Consider the following 17826-nt stretch of genomic DNA (forward strand, 5'->3'; position numbering starts at 1 on the left):
TTTTGAAGGGGCCACTCAAGTGCCATAAAGAGAGGCGAAATGTCTCATTGATGGCTACTTGTCAAGTTGTCCGTCGAGGCTGTCACCAGAGTCAGGTTTATGAAGGTCATTTTAGCTCCTTGAACATGTGCAAATGTTGCACAATTGTGCATGTCCTGGAGCTGACCCAGGGCCAGGGGGCTTCCTGAGGTTCTTGAGCAACCAGCAAAATGGAAGCCTCCCGTCAGAGTTTTCTCAAGGCGAGATGTCGGAGTGGGTCCAGGGTTCGACCAGCTTACTCCCTGCCTCCTGTACTGGGAGTTAACCCATTTGGCGTAACACATGATGCTGATTTCCTTAAGAATTTTTGGATATCGTAATTTGGGACGTGTGGCAAGTGTAGCGTGCTAGGGAATTTGGACTACGGTTCCCAGAGCTCCCCACCATTCAGGTGATTGCTTCACCTCGTGTCTGGGTCTGTTGTAGGCGAATTAATAGATATTGATTTCTATGATTAGTCAACAACCCCATTATCGTCGTATCTCGTGACTGCCAGGATGGTAGAAGGCAAACTAGATGAACCATGGTCTTTCTTCGTCCAGCAATTCCTCCCTTCATGCTGAAGTTCTAAGTGATGGATTAAGTGACTGGAGCTGAGACTCTCCGAGGGTGGAGAGTGTTTGAAAAGCAGTGGTTGTAGTGTATCACTGATCTGACACTGGGAAAGACAGAATGCACCTGCCAGCCTGGCTGGAATTGCCAGGAGAAAGCTCTGCTTCTTGGCCAGTATATTTTTAATCCTGTTGAGAGCGTGGGCAAGAGGCCCAGATTTCTCGAAGCATTAAGAGACTGTGGAGTAAATCATAAATGGCCCCGGAGGCTAACAAACCTAAGCAGCTCCACACAACACAGTTGTGTACCTAAACTGACAAATTCATATGTACACATTTGTTGAAGTACCTCCCTCCCCCTTTAGTTGTTCTCATTACACTCCTGCCAATCTATGATTGAGAGGGGCAGGGAAAAGATTCCCCATTCCCCCATCTCGCCAGCCCTCCGAGTGCGGTTGGAACTAACTTTTGGGAGGGGTGCGAGAATGGTGTGGGTTGAGTTGTTCTCTGATTTCCCTTCCTGCTCTGTGGAGACGGGACCGTGTCTGTGCTCAGTGATTGACATCATGGAGGCAGGTGGAAGATTGGGAGCTTGCCACAGAATGAACTCTGAGTGTGAGACAGAAACTGGGCTGTCACTTCGAGAGGCCAGGGAAAACAGCCGAGGAAGGGAAGATCTTAGAAAAGTGTTCTGAACGTGTTGAGAGAGAAACCCCAGCTAAGATCAGCTAACGCAGCAGAAGCATTAATGCTAAGAGATTAGAAAGTGCAGATGTACAAAGGGACCTTGGTGTCCTCATCAGTGAGTCACTGAAAGCTAACATGCAGGTGCAGCAGGCAGTTAAGAAGACTAATAGTATGCTAGCCTTTATCGCAAGAGGATTTGAGTACAGGAGTAGTGAAGTCTTGCTTCAATTGTATCGAACCTTGGTTAGACCGCACCTGGAGTACTGTGTGCAGTTTTGGTTCCCTTACCTTAGGAAGGATATTACCATAGAGGGAGTGCAACGAAAGTTCACCAGACTTGTTCCCGGGATGGCGGGACTGTCCTATAAAGAAAGAGTGGGGAAACTGGGCCTGTATTCTCGATAGAGTTTCGAAGAATGAGAGGTGATCTCATTGAAACCTACAAAATACTTAAAGGGATAGACAGGGTAGATGCAGGTAAGATGTTTCTCCTGGTTGGAGAGTCTATAACCAGGGGACATAATTTCAAAATAAGGGGGAAGCCACTTGGGACAGAGATGAGAAGTAATTTCTTTACTCAGAGGGTTGTGAATCTTTGGAATTCTCTACCCCAGAGGGCTGTGGAAGCTCAGTCCTTGAGTATGTTTAAAGCAGAGATTGACAAATTTCTAAATACAAACAACATAAGGGGATATGAGGATAGTGTGGGGAAAAAGGCATTGAAGTGGATGATCAGCCATGATCGTATTGAATGGCGGCGCAGGCTCGATGGGCTGAATGGCCTAGTCCTGCTCCTATGTTCCCAAGCATGGATTGAGCTGGGCCCTTGCCGGTCTGGAAGCATCTGTACTACAAGAGCCACTGACCTTTTTGAAGACAGGGATTAAAACTAACAGCAGAGACTGGTTGCTTCTGTGATGTGTGAGTTCCTGGCAGGAGACTCCCTGACGGAGAGTGTAAATTCACAGCAAGCTTGTAAGGAGTGAGAGAACAGTTCTGAGCCAGTATCCAGCCCCTGTGTTGCCCAACAAGGATGGTGTTTTTTTTAAATGACCCGTCCCTTGTTGCGCAAAGAGCAATGCATGAGGAACTATTTTGGGGGGGTCTGGAACAATACAAGGGGGAAACGCAGAGAGGGACGGAGCAGGAGTGGCAGCGAGGAGCGATGACCTGCACTTTTGATGTGATTCTGGTGGCATGAGAAAACTGAGTGCGTTCAGGGAACTTGCACTCTCCACCCAAACACATAAACTGCTTACAACAGGAGTGATGAAACGTAGCTCAGCTCTGGTGGAGACTGCTACATTTTTAATCTGCAGTAGCTGGACCCCTTGGGATCGTGCAGACTGTACATGGAGATAATTTGATCATTAATTTCACACGCACTTACGAGACTCATGATCATTTAATGTTCCTTTTCCGCGGATTGTTAAGTTCAGCAAGGTGAGAAGTGGTGTATAGATATAAATTGCATTTAGATAATGCCTTATCACATACTCTGTAGAACGGAGTCGCACATTCAATAAGGTCCAATGACTGTTGCAGACAGATGATTGGGCAGTTACCGTTGGGTATTGTTTGAGGGGGAATGTTGCCATGACATCAGGAGAACTCCCTACTCTTTAAATAGTGTCTTGGTGTCTTTAACATTCATAGCACCGGGCAGATGGGACTTGGTTTAATGTCTTATCTGAACGGTAGCACCAATGACAGTGCGTACTCCCTCAGTACATGTACTTAAATCCCGGAGCAGGGCTTGACCCGCCACCTACTGGCTCACAGGCAGGACCACTACCCGTGACGGAAACTGACAGTCGTGTTACCTTCTGTCAGCATCAAGCATTTTCAAATCATATCGAAGAGCAAAGGTGCCTCAAGCCCGAACCTCAATCTCGGAACAGTATCTCACCTGCACTAGTATGTTTTCCATTGTTCTTGCCCCTCCTAGTCAGATTACTAAATTATTGATAAAGTGCAACTCATTTTCTGCTTTCTGCTCACACACACTAGGTTGTGAACAGCTCAAATCATACAGAACTCTCAACTGTTGGAGAGGAGAAACTTTTGGCCACATCAAATACTGTTGTGCTTCACTCTCCTCTGCCAAACCAAACACTACTGCAGGAACATCATGGAGAGCAAAGATAACCCACAGCTTCTTACCTTCACTACCAACCCTCTCCTTAAACCCCCTCCCCTCCCCTCCCCATCCCTTCCGCTCCTCCCCCATCCCTCGCTCACTTCTCACAACAACAGTGAGCTGCTCCTTGTCCACTTGCCCCCTTTCCCATTGCTCACCATGCCAACCTTCCACAAGCTCCCCCCCCCACCCCCTTGCCCTCGCCCTGAAGCTGTATCTTTCTCTAGTTTCTCCCCTATCTCTCCTCATTCCCTCTCTGACTTCATCTGGGCCATGAGACTCACCCTCTCTCTTAACCCTATCCATAATAAAACTGTTGACCATCCAGATTCCCCTCCTGGCATCCATGCCAGCTGATATTGTCAACAGTTCCCTCTCCCCAGGTATTGTGCCCCTCCCTTTCAAACCAGTGCCAACTCAAAGAAGCCAGCCTCTACCCCCTCACTCCTTGCAAACTACCACTCCATCTTCAACCGCCCTTTCCTTGCTAAGATTCTTGAATGTGCTGTTGTCTCTCACATGATGGTCCATCTTTTACGCAACTGCATGTGTGAAGGTTTCTGTCCCTGCCACAATACTAAAACCAGCCTAATCACAGATGGCATCCTCTTTAACTGTGACTGTGGTACATTTTCCCTCTCTGGCCCCTGCAATTGCTCTGTTGACTTTGATGTAGTTGACCAGCCCATCCTGCAAAGCCTCCAGACTCTTGTCTGGGATTGCCCTCGCTTGGCTCCATTCTTGCCTGTCCTCACATGGAAGAAGGAAGCTCAGACAAAGCAAGAGATAGAGAAAGAGTGGGAAAGGAGTGAATCAGCTGCTGGGAATGTGGGGGAGCATGGATAAGGTGCCAGGGTTGTGGGAGGAAATTAATTATATTCTAGTGTTGCAGCAGTGAGTTTTGCAAAGATGAAAGGAAGCACGTGTAGGTGAGAGTGAGCAGGTGCCAAGCACTTGAGAATGCGAGGGAAGAGAATGCAGCAGCTGTAGTCCTGATCACAGTGAGCACAAAAACAACAAAAGAGAACACAACAACAGGGAAAGGGGAAACTAGAGAAGGCAAAAGGGTTCATGATAGTTCACCATGGCATACACTTGGAAAGGTGGCACTGCTAAGTGGCATTGCTCGCCACTGGTTGTAATAACATAACCCAACGATAAATGAGAAATACTCAACAAACCTTTCCCTCCCATGCACCAGGTACTATCTGTTCTATCATGACCTTTACCCCAACACACAAAATCCCCTGAGAGAACATTCTACTCATGTGTTCCTCTATCTCGCCCCACCCAATACTTCAGCGATAAAGCTTCAGAATACCACCCAGTATTTACACTTGTGTGTTAGATGGGGCTCAGTGGGCAGCACTCTCATCTCTGACTCCAAAGTCCCATTCCAGGATTTGAGCACCAAGACCTAGGCTGACACTAGAGTGGAGTACCAAGGGAGTGCAGCAGTGTCAGAGGGGCTGTCTTTTAAATGACTGAGGCCCTATCTGCCCTTGCAGGTGGACATAAAAAAATCCCACGACACTATTCTGAAGAAGAGTTATCCCCGGTGTCCTGGCCAATATTTCTTCCTCATTCAACATCACCAGATCATCTGGTCATAATCACAGTGCTGTTTGTGGGAGCTTGCTGTGTGCAAATTGACTGCTGTGTTTCCTGCATTACAACAGTGATTACCCTTCAAAAGTACTTCATTGGCTGTAAAGTGTCTTGGGGTATCTTCTGATCATGAGAGGTCTTACAGCAATGAAAGTTCTTTCTTTTATCCTACTGTATATCTCCTTCACCGGTTGCCTATTCTTGACCAGCTCGGGTTCAATCATGTTGTATAAGTCGTCTGACCATCTCTCTCTGTCTTGGTCCCTCTATCAATAGTGACAACACCTCAAAGATATTCCATTGGCTGTAAAGTGCTTTGGAACTTCCTGAGCTCATGAAAAGAGCGATATGAATATATTTCCTTTCCCTCTTTCTCTCTGCATGGCGTTCCTCTTTTCAACCATTAATGACCTTTTGAAGGCAGGAGCTTGAAGCTACCGGCCAAGTGTGACTTGCGGAACAATCGATCCAGAGTTACCATCACCTGTTCCAATTTCGAGATGAATGCTTTTCAAATTCATTCAACCTTGCTTATAACAGCATCACTTTGATGGATGTTGTCAGTGAGTGATTAGCATCTGCACCTAAGTCTTTTTCCAGCTTCCTTTGTGGACATGTTTCACGGCGTATCCACATTTCTGGAGCATTTGAGCTATGAGGACTGATGAAATAGGTTGGGATTCTTTTCTTTGGAACAGAGAAGGCTGAGGGAGATTTCACTGAAGTGTCTAAAACTATGAGGGGCCTAGATAGAATGAGTAGGAAGGACTTATTTCCCTTATCAGAGAGGTCAATAACCAGGGGGCATAGATTTCAAGTAATTGGTAGATGGATTCGGCGGGAGTTGAGGAGGACTTTTTTCACCCAGAGAGTGGTGGGGATCAAGAACTCACTGCCTGAAAGGGTGGTAGAGGCAAAAACCCTCACCGTATCTAAAAAATACTTGGATATGCACTTTAAGTGCCGTAACCTGCAGGGCTAGGGGCTAAGAGCCAAAAAGTGGGATTAGGCAGGATAGCTCTTTTTGGGCCAGCACAGACACAATGGGCTGAATGGCCATTTCTATGATTCAATTATTCTATGGTCTCCTTTCCCAATACCTATAACCTCGCACGAATCCACATTAAAAACCCAGTTGCCAGTACGTCGCCTAGGTTCCTCGACTTGTGCAGCTCCCAGACTAACAAGGCCTCAGTGTAACATGGCTTCGAACTGATTTGGCTGCCGTGTTTCCCGCATTGCAGCAGTGCCTACACTTCAAAAAGTAGGTCATTGACTGTAAAGCGCTTTGGGAAGTCCTGAGGTTGTGAATAGCGCTATACAAATGCAAGTACAGTCACCCTGGAAAATGTTTGAATGAGAACTTCCACTGATGTGAGCAGAGTGTGTGTTTTGTGACGGTAATGTTTGGAGGCAGTCCTAATTATTCTTATTATTTCATCTGAAAGAAATGTAATCGCCCACAGTTCATTCAGCAATGAAAGAAAGGATATATTGATCACTTGGCCCACACAATGTCAATTCACAGGGTCTGATCATTAGATTGTGATAATGTTTCATCAGAGTCACTTTCTGCAAAGGTTAAATCCTACACTGCTGATTAAATAATTACAGTGCCCTTGAAATAGGAGCAAGTGATCTGAGCAGAACTCTTGAAGTCAAAACCAAGGGCTTCACCACGGGCCACCCCACTCCCTGTAGACTTCAACAGCTTTAAATGACAGTACAAAACACCAAACACTTCTACTAACTCAGCAGCAGCCAGTAGAAATCAATCAGCAACAAACTTGAAAGCAGCCTGCAAAGTACCGAGCAGGCCTTGTTCTGGGTTCAATCAATACGTTATACCGCCCACTTGCACAATGACAAAATCTTACAGGGAACATTGCTCCCTGAGAGTGATTGATGATCCATTGGTGGAGCAGGGAGGGGCATTTCTGCTACTGAATGCATGTCCTGCTCTGCAAGGTTAAAGGAGGGCATTGAGGTTGAAAATGGCACCGCCAGGATCAAATCAGCATAACACACAGACTGACGGCACGATCTGCTACTCTGCATACGTCCGCCGTCTCCTAGCCCTGGCACTACTAGCTGACCCAAAGTGGCACCCGGCATAGCCCATACTGGAAGTGTGTGCATGGAGCACAGATGCCACTTTGGATGCGAAATGGCACCCATCGCGCCAAATATATGGGCGCTGGGGAGCCAACCTTTGCAGCCAAACAGTCGAATTGTGATTGGGTCTTTTTCTATGACTATTTCAGTCAAATTAAAATAATATTTTTTGACACAAAAGGCTGTTGCAACTCCACGAGCACAGAACGAGAAGGGATTTTGTTTTTTTGACCGTTTGATGTTTATGGTCATTTGCAAATTCTGAGGCTTGCTCTTGGACGGGCTAATAGCAGATGGTGCAGCTAAATGATTTGGAGGGGTGTGGTCAGGTGACTGGATAAATACTGCTCTTAACGCTGACTCATAATACTAAATTATTCTGCGACACCCTCGCAGGTTAGCTCACACTGAACTCTTCATTAAATCACTGCACTTCATTTGGAAAACAGCTGCACATATTGACCAATCTATGAAACATGACTGGTCTCACCCAGAACATCCTGGAGAAATACTTTTATCCTTGCTCTTCAAATAGTCTTGAGAGGGGCGTTCGCGCGGGCGTCCCACGTAAGCGTGAACTGGTCACAATGTCACCCAGTCTGACTGGCTAATGTGACGGCCATTTCCCAAATCTGGACCATTCAAATGCATTCACGCATCACTCATCAATAAGCTGCAAGAGGGGCCAAGCGGAAGCGTTGTTTAAAGGGCCAGGCATCCAACATGCACGGAAGGTAATTTTGAAGAACTGGTATTGCAATGTGTCTGAAAGTGCACTGGAGTGTTTTTGGAGGTGTGGTGGATTTGGCAGTAGGTAGAGGAGTAGGTGACTCATCCACACAAAGGCTGCAGCAGTTATGAGGGCTGCAGTTGCAGTGTCTCTGGATCTGCAGCACAGCAGGGAGATGGAACAGAGACTGGGGAGAGGGCAAGTTCCTTCATGGTCCTTGGCAGTGATGGGAGGTGGCTGGTAGGCCAGCCAATGCACCCTGCCTATTGGCGCTCTCCTGTATGCCTCCCAGCCGAGGTCCTCATCTGACTCCTCCATAGCCAAACCCGACTGCAACCTCAGCCTCCAGTGAGCTGGCACACAATCCCTGGCCTGCCTGCAGCCCACTCTTGCCCGTTGATTCACCACATGCTGATCCCAACTCTGCATTAGCCTTTAATGTATGTACAGTGCCAGTATCGGAGCTGGTGGCTGTGTGTTAGATCAAGTGACGGGACCTCTTCATCATTGCTGTGCTGTCGCTCTCTCTTCCTCCTCCTGGGGTGGGGCAGGCAGGAGTTCTGGGGTCTGAAAACAGAAAATCAGAAGGGGAAAGTTGGGGTGAAGGAAGCAGACTGGGATGGAAAGCTAGAGGTCCTTGGTGACACCATTTGCAGCTTGCACGTCATGCCAAATAGCGGGGATTTGAGAAGGGGCATAAGGCAGGAAGACACCATCATCCTGAATGTTCTCAGCGACGCCAGCTCTGATTCTGCCAGCCTCGTGATATGGAGAACCATCTCCTCCTTGGGGCTCAGGATCAAGATCAAGCATTCAGCTGCAAGAGGGGCCCAGAATGAGCATTGACCCCTGCCGATTCTGTTCTGCTTTTTCTATCCTGTGCCACCTTGCCCTACAAGAGAGAGGGAATAATCTCAGTGATTGGATGATGTGCCTGCCATTGCTGATTAGCTGGAGGTATGTGGAGGCTGCAAGAAGTAGGGGTGATGCTGGCAGAATTGGTATGTGTGTACAGATGAGGTGGCACATCTGGGTGTTATGCATGAGTTCCAAGTGCTAGGGAGTGCTGCAAGGGGGTGGTGGTGCATTGAGCAGCATGAGATGCTGATGGTGTGGTGGGTAGGAGATGTCATGTGAAGGTGAATGGACTGACCTTGACCGCCTGGGTGAGGTCATTAAATTTCTGGGTTGGTGGCGCTGCTGCCAGGTCTTCGGGTCCAGAATCCAGGAATTGGCCTCCCTGGCCACCTGCTCCCAATCCCTTCTGTGGGTGGTCCTTGAGGGCCTCCTGGCCTTCCATGGAGCCATGGCATCTCTCCTTCTTCCTGCCTCTACCACTAAGGCCTGCAGCGCCATACCCTGGAGCCCCGTCTCTGCCCTGGCATTCCATTTTCCATAGAATTGCAGCAATAGTATTCAGCAGCTGTCTTGTCTCATTCAGTGCAGCTTCCCTTTAAGAGGGACAGACTACTTTAAGAGCAGAAGGCTGGCTGCCCTGCATGCTATCAGCAAACGCTGCTCATCTCCCTGCTGAGCACAGAGGCAGCCAGCAGTGCAGCAGACGCTCGGCCCTATGCTGCAATTATGTAAATGAGGTGGCAGCACCAAGTTTGCCCTTCCCTACCTCTACCAAAACAAAAGTGGGCAGGTCACAAACTGTGTCTGAATAACAGTGCAAACCAATTTTTAGCTCAAGATGTTTAATGCATTACAGATAAAGCGAGATAAATAGTAGAGTAATTATCCCAACTTGCACCAACTCATGTTCACCCATCACTCCAGTGACCTACATTCATTCCTGGCCCGCCAACACCTCATTTTTAAAATTTTCATTCTTATTTTCAATTCTCTCGATGGCTTCATCCCTCTCTATCTCTGTAACCCCCTCCAGCCCTAACCCTCCAAGGTATCTGCGTTCCTCCAATTCAGGCCTCTTGGGCATCCCAATTTTCATCACTCCACTCTTGGTGGTCATGCCTTCAGCTGCCTTGGCCCTAAATTCTGGAATTCTCTCCCTAAACCTCTCTACCTCTCTCTGCTCCTTTAAGATGTTCCTTAAAACTTACCTCTGTAACCAAGCTTTTGGTCACCTTTTCTAATATCTCTTTATGTGGCTCAGCGTCAGATTTTGTTTGATGACGCTCCTGTGAAGCACCTTGGGATGTTTTTCTGTTAAAGTTGCTATATAAATGCAAGTTGCTGTCAAGTCAAATATTTACATAAAAATAAGAATGGATATTTTTTTAATGGAATTACTTTTGCCTATTATGTTTTGCCTTCTAAATCACATTTCTCCTGAAAATTACACGGTCTCCCTCTGTGTTCAATGCAATGGCAAAGATCCCATTTTTAAAATGAGCATATATTTAATTGATTATTTTCTGTCCTTTTTGACTCTGTCCAGGTACTGCATCAACCACTGACCTTACATTAAATACATGCTGCTGATCCCAACCATCCCCTGACGAGTCTCATGCAGATGTATGGAAAGCACTGGGAGCTGCCTGAGATAATGTGCTCCCCGTTAACATTGCTTAATGTGGCAGATTGTCAGAGGTATAATCGCAGAATTAGCAAACAATGAGCAGTGCTCCCCCCGAGCTTCACAATTAAACGTAGACACTAGAATTTAAATCTATAACAGACACTCAAAGCTCAGATATTTTCAAGATTTTGAAAGGTGTTGAAAGAGTAGATAGAGAGAAAAATTATTTCCTCTGGCGGGTGGGTCAATAACCAGAGGTCAGAGATTCAAAAGCATTGGTATAAGACCTAAAGGGGAAATGAGAGAAATATTTTCACTTGGAGTTGTCGGGATCTGGAATATTCAACCTGTAATGATGGTGGAAGCTTATTCCATAACTAATTTTAAAAGGGAGTTGGACAGGTACTTGAGAGATGAGGAAGTTGCAGGGTTAAAGACAAAAAGCGGGGATCTGGCTCTTTCAAAACAGCCAGCACAGATATGATGGGACAAATGGCCTCCTTCTACTCTGTAAGTTTCTGTATACACATCAGGTATCCTCAAAGCAGATAAATTTGCTGCGTTCCCATGGCAATCTTAGAGACATAATGATACCTAAAATGAGGTTGGACACATGTCATAAGAGATAGGGCACGCTCCGCAATTGTTTAATTTTGTGTTTCTGTGTTTCATTTGTTATCTACATGATGCTGATCAAATTTAAGGATGTTAGTGCAAGGGAATAGAAGACTTCTTACTTCATTGCTAAACAATTCATTGCTAAAAATAAATTTAATTTATCTGTGGGGGCATGAAGAATTAACAATATATATTTTTTCAAACACTCCAAGGCTATACAGCACATATTACATACAGAGTAAAGCTCCCTCTACGCTGTCCCATCAAACACTCCAAAGGCAGGTACAGCACAGGGGTTAGATACAGAGTAAAGCTCCCTCTACACTGTCCCCATCAAACACTCCCAGGGTAGGTACAGCATGGGGTAGATATAAAGTGAAGCTCCCTCAGTAAAGAAAAACACAATTAGATGCAGAATGAAGCTCCCTCTAATTTCACCCAAGTATGTGGTTCAGCCCTAACTTCAGTCTGCACCAGTCCTCCATTCTCCGCTCCCAACACGAGCTATCTGGTGGTCAGTCAGAATAAATATGCCGATTTCATGCTGGTTAAGAGGAAACTATGTTCTGCGTCTAGGCCAGTAAACAATGCGACGAGATTTCCACAAACCCATTTCACATAGGAGCCCAACAGTCGGCAGCCAGATGAGAATCTCATCCAGTTAACCTGTCCTGGAATGGTCTTTATTTTAACTGTGTAATTCGCTTCTAACTTAGTGTTTCCTGAAAATCATTGACGCCAAACATCTTTCAATGAGGAAGAATGAGCAGATTATTCCAATTTTGCCACCACTTCTATGTTTTACATAGTATGCTTTACAAGCTTAAATGAAGTGACACTGTGAGACCTGTCATCTGCAAACTACTGTTGAAGTGAAAATAAACAAAACGTCAACCATCTCGAAGGCCAGGGGCAGCAGGCGCATGAGAATACCACCAGCTCCAAGTACAACTCCAAGTCATACACCTTTCTGGTTTGGAAATATATTACCGTTCCTTTATTGTCGCTGGGTGAAAATCCTGGAACTCCCTCCCTAACAGCACTGTGGGTGCAGCTGCACCACATGGACTGCAGCAGTTTAAGAAGGCAGCTCACCACCAACTTCTCGAGGACAATAAATGCTGGCCTGGCCAGCGATGCTCACATCATGAATGAATAAACCAATAACTCCAGAGACTTTAGCACATAACCTGGGCTGAAGCACCAGCGCAGTAGTGAGGAAGCTCTGCAAGGGCAGAGGTGCTGTCTTTCAGGTAAAAGATCCCACAGCAGTATTTGAAGAACGATAGGGGAGTTTTCCCCGGTGACCTGGCCAACATTTATCCTTTGACCGACACCTAAAAATAGAGATTATCTGGCCGTTGCAGTTGGTGGGAGCTTGCTGGGTGCAAATTGGCAGCCTACATTATAACACTGACAACACTTCAGTATTACTTAATTGGCTGTAAAGTGCTTTGGGTTGTCCTGAGGTCCTGAAAGTTGTTACATAAATGCAAATCTTTCTTTCTCTGTTCAATGCTCAGCCGCACTCCCGCAATATCAAATTGTTGTTACTGACTGACTGGAGAGTGATATTGGGCATGGCCTGGGAACATATTTTATGCTCATCCACCTGAGTAGAGAATGCTCCGAGCTCTGTAGAGACTGCAAGCGTGAGTGCCTTTGGTGTGATTATGGCTTCTTGCCTGTGTCAATTTCAGTTAGATGTTGCAGACTTTGAAAGCTCTTCAAAGTCCGCATCCTCTCCATCGCTGCTGACTTACATCTCCGCAACATGGGCTTCATTCCTCCTTCATCACCCACTGCTGCTGAAAACATTCTCGGTGCTTTGTCTCCTCGAAACACAATATATCCAACATGCTCTTGGTTGAACTTCCCTCCTCCAACCTCTACACACCTCAACTATTTCAAAAGTCAGGTGTATCCTGTCCTGCCTCTCCACAGCTCCCATCCTTCCAGTCCCTCAATGCACTGCACTTAAGATCCTCTATTCACCTTCAAATCTGTCCATGACCTCACCCCAAACCATCTCTGCAACCTCATCCAGCCTTCCCTTATTTTTGATTCTGCATGGGATGTAAGTGTCGCTGGCCAGGCCAGCATTATTGCCCATCCCTAATTACCCTTGAGAAGATGGTGGTGAGCTGCCTTCTTGAACCGCTGCAGTCCATGTGGTGTAGGTACACCAACAGTGCTGTTCGGAAGGGGGTTCCAGGATTTTGAAATAGCAACAGTGAAGGAAAGACGATGTAGTTCCAAGTTCCAAGTCAGGATGGTGTGTGGCTTAGAAGGGAACTTGCAGGTGGTGGTGTTCCCATGCATCTGCTGCCCTCGTCCTTCTAGATGGTAGCGGTCACAGGTTTTGGAAGGTGCTGTCGAAGGATGCTTGATGAGTTGCTGCCGTGCATCTTGTAGATGGTACACACTGCTACCACTGTGCACTTGTGGTGAAGGGAGTGAATGTTGAAGGTGGCGGATGGGGCGCCAATCAAGCGGGCTGCTTTGTCCTGGGTGGTGTTGGCTTGAGTGTTGTTGGAGCTGCACTCGTGCAGGCAAATGGAGAGTATTCCATCACACTCCTGACTGGTGCCTTGTAGATGATGGCAATTCCCAGCTTCTGACCTGCTCTTGTAGCCACAGTATTTATGCGGCTGGTCCAGTTCAGTTTCTGGTCAATGGTCACCCCCAGGATGTTGATGGTGAGGGTTTTAGCAATGGTAATGCCATTGAATGTCAAGGGGAGATGGTTAGATTCTCTCTTGTTGGAGATGGCCATTGCCTGGCACTTTTGTGGCACGAATGTTACTTGCCATTTATCAGCCCAAGTCTGGATATTGTCCAGGTCTTGCTGATCCTGGACATGGGTGGCTTCAGTATCTGAGGACTCGCGAATGGTGGTGAACACTGTGCAAATCATCAGTGAACACCGCTGCTTCTGACCTTATGGTGGAGTGTAGGTCATTGAAGAAGTAGCTGAAGATGATTGGGCCTAGGACATTGCCCTGAGGAACTCCTTTAGCGACATCCCCCACATTCCCCCACTCTTCACAAACCAACTCTGCCCCTTTAGTGTTTCGTCCCCTTCCTTTGACCCATCTTTGGAACCTTCAGCTGCCTTGACCGTACTCTTTGGGACTTCATCCCTAAATCTCTCTTCCTCTCTACTGCTCTTTCCTTCTTTAAAAACCCTTCTTAAAATGTGGCATTTTGATCAGTCTCTAAGACACTATCCTAACTTATGGGTGTTGCTGTCTGCTTCGTTATTCTTTTTATCTCTTCTCTCCGCTCTGAGAAACCTTGGGGTATTTTCTATGTTAAAGGCACCATAACAATGGATGTTCTTGTTCTGTCTCCAGCCCAGTTCTCCAATGCCCAGATAGAAAACAGTCCAGAAAAAAACAGTTTATTTTTGTCAGGATGAATGCTGTTAGTGACTTCCACATCCCACACTGGGGTTCCCATAGTAACAGAAAAACCATGACAGTCAGAAAAGTACTCTGGTCCTTTCCAATAACATTTGCCATGAGAATAGAACGTGGGTAGTGTGGAGAGAGGCAGTGGTGAGTGAAAGGGCAAAGTCAGACTCAAATTTCAATTTATGCTGACGACCATCTGATTCAACATGTTCCAGAGAGTGGGAAGTGAGGTGAATGTCCTGTACAGTGCTTCATTCAACCATTTTATTATCACAAACAGAGATCTGCTTTAATCTGACTGCGGATGAATCTAAGCTGAAAAAAAGGGGCAAACTTCACCCATATCGGTGTGTTAAACCGTTCAACTGGTAGAGCTTGTGTAACCCAAAATGTGTGCCTGTATGAATGTTAGTGTGTGTCTGTACCAGAGTGTGTTAGTGTGTGTATCAGAGTGTTTTAATGCATGTGTTAGAATGTATGTGTTAAGTGTGTGTACCTGTGTGTGTGTTAATGTCTGTTTCAGAGTGGTACCTTGTTTGTTTATCAGAGTATGGTAACATGTATGTGTTAACGTGCCATGTTAACACGTGTATGCATGTGCGTGTGTGTGTGGATGACTGACGCAGCAACTAGGCAACTAGTGTCGATCCGAGAGCATTCTTACAGTCACGTGTCATTCTTTTCAATATGAAATATTCTACCAGCTACAAATATGGTAGCCTCTATCTCAATCTCCTATCTGCCAATCTTCCTGAAGATTTGCCCCTTCCCTCTTTGTTTCGATGGGGGTCCGGGGTGGGGGGCGCGATGGTGGGTAGAACAGTTCCACAGGGAATTTTGTCTCATCCTAGTGACCTCTCTATGAACTTGAGCCCAGTCAGCCGAAGGCAGATTATTCCACTTTTGGCAGCGTCACCCAACATCCACAATATGTGTGCTTTCCAGTAGAGTCACTGGAGTGTGATCAGGTATGGCTGACTCGACCCTTCTCACTCCCTACCATAGGCGTTGCTGAGGCTAACTGTGGTGCCCATGCTGCGAGGCCAGCTCTGATCGGCTAACTCTGTTCGAGATGGTTTACCAATACACAGACCGACGCCTTGACCCACTAAACTATTGAGGGGATGCTGCTGCAAGATTAACAGCCCAGGGCACTAATGGAAGTGAAGGTGAGAACATATGACGCAGACTGTGAAACTGGACACTCCCATGGCTGCACACTTAGCAGATCCCACAACTGGAGAGATGAATGGGGCAGGGCCTTTGGCCGCTGCAAGGGACTACTTAACTTAAGAAGCTAACCTATGTCAGGCAGACTGGGATGCCCGTCCCTTCTCCCTGCTGTGTGTAATGTTCCCCAGAAGGAAGGGTTTGGACAGTCTCCATCTGGTAAGTAATTGGCACTGTCCATCGAATTGAGAGAGGCTGGTGGAGAGATTAGAAACATGGCACCAAGGCACAGAGGGGAAACCATCTACTGAGGTTGGGGTTTGTTGGAGCAGAGCTTTCTGCTCTCTCTTGATAATTCTTTCAGATTCACACTCGAATGGAGCCAGGCTGAGTGGGGGACGGGTCACACTGGGCGAGTGTGGATCCCAGGGTACTGAGAGCCCTCCGGGCTGCGCTGACCATGGTGCTGAATTGGTAAAACCACCCTCTCTCCAGTCAGCACCAGGAGCTGAACACATACATGGGGCAAAGGACGGTGCCTATCGCCTTGTCGCACATCTGTTTATCTTGCTGTATTTGTATGCTGTGTATGGGATTTCCCCATTTCCATGCACTTCCCGGTTTAACATGAATCGCTCGCTGTCTGGACAGAAGTATTCTCCGTGTGTCTGTCTGTATTGCAGATGGACCTTCCCCTTCCCCTCCCCAATACCCCGCAAGTCTCCCCCTCCGCCTAAAGAAACTGGGCGGAAGACACTGAGTGTCACATTACATAACAACCCTGCCCCCCCCACCCCCCCCCCGCCAGACAGCCTCCCGACCCTGGAATGAATGCAACCTAAAGGAGATTCGAGAGTGCGACCTACCTGGAACTGTGGCTTCTCAAGTCCTCGGGCGGAAGAGATGGACCAGATCTGGGAGATTTTCAGCGTAGCGTCTGACGTTAAGTTGCAAATCGGGATGGAATTTTGGGGAGGAGGTTGTGTGTGAGGGGCGGGGGGTGGGGTGGGGGGGGTTTGCAATGGTTGAGTTTATTCCAGCTGCATCTTCTCCCTTCGCCTCAGACGCTGGTCTGTTCTCGGTGGAGCTGCCTCCCAGCAACAGCTGATCTTACGTCAAATGGCTGCATAATCGACACTCGTTCTGTCTCTGGAGAATCTTTAACAGTCCAGGTACACACCCCCATTAAAAGCGACACTCCATTCCCAGCCTCTGCATATTTATGTATATTGCAGGCTGCGTGCACTAAACAAAGAGTTAATTCATTAGAGCTGCTTTCACAGACAGTTGCGGAAAAAGTGACAATACTAAAAGGTGTAAGGAATGATTTCATTTATAAATCGTTTTGCTGCATGCATGTAGAATGGACACAGCGCAGAAGGAGGCCATTCGGCCCGTCGTGTCCGTGCCGGCTCTCTGGAACAGCAACTCACCTAGTCCTCCCTCCATTTCCTCGGGGCCCTGCAAATTTTCTGCTTCAGATAATTATCCAACTCTCTTTTGAAAGCTCGATTGAATCTGCCTCCACCATACTCTCAGGCAGTACATTTCAGACCCTGCCACACGCTGGGGTTAAAAAGGCTTTTCCTTATGCCGCCCCTAGTTCATTTGCCAATCACTTTACATCAGTGCCCTCTACCCCTAAGGCAATGGGTACAGTTTCTGTCTGGACCTCTCATGATTTTGAACACCTCTATAAAATCTCCTCTCAACCTTCTCTAAGGCTACCAGTCCCAGTTTCTCCAACCTATCATGTAACTGAAGTCTCTCAACCCAGGAACCATTCTCTTAAATCTTTTTTGCACCTTCTCCAATGCCTTCGCATCCTTCCTAAAGTGCGGAGCCCGGAATTGGACATAATACTCCAGGTGAGGCCAAATCAGTGTCTAATTTCCTTGCTTTTGTGCTCCATGCCTCTATTTATAAAGCCCAGGACCCCGAATGCCTTATTAACCACTTTCACAACCTTCCCTGCCACCTTCAATGATAGAGGTCTTTAAAGATTAGGAAGTGCATTGATATGTCTGACTTGGAGAAACTGTTTTCACTTGCGGCTGAGATCATGAAGGGGGATGGGAGGGGTGCAGCATGAATGTAAGATAGCTACTAGCAGATCAAATAAAGAGTTTAGGAGGAGTTTCTCTATGCAGGGAGTGTTGAGAATGTGGAACTCGCTGCCACATGACGTGGTGAAGCAGAGTTAAATGAGGCATTGAAGAGGAGGCTTGATGTTTACATGAGAGAGAATGGACTGGAGGAATATGAGG

The 17826-nt window shown here is 46.9% G+C and overlaps 1 protein-coding gene across 2 annotated transcripts in view; it reads right to left on the reverse strand.

The window, feature by feature from the left end:
- The window catches only part of LOC137357040 (phytanoyl-CoA hydroxylase-interacting protein-like), a 78925-nt gene extending 62310 nt beyond the window's left edge, over positions 1-16615 (reverse strand). For both annotated transcript variants that reach the window (XM_068022987.1, XM_068022988.1), the window contains exon 1: positions 16426-16615. The gene's annotated coding sequence lies outside the window, so the exon portion shown is untranslated. The remainder of the gene's footprint in view (positions 1-16425) is intronic.
- Positions 16616-17826: the final 1211 nt, after the last annotated feature.

The sequence above is a fragment of the Heterodontus francisci genome, chromosome 47, assembly GCF_036365525.1.
Source record: "Heterodontus francisci isolate sHetFra1 chromosome 47, sHetFra1.hap1, whole genome shotgun sequence".
Classification (NCBI taxonomy): Eukaryota; Metazoa; Chordata; class Chondrichthyes; order Heterodontiformes; family Heterodontidae; genus Heterodontus; species Heterodontus francisci.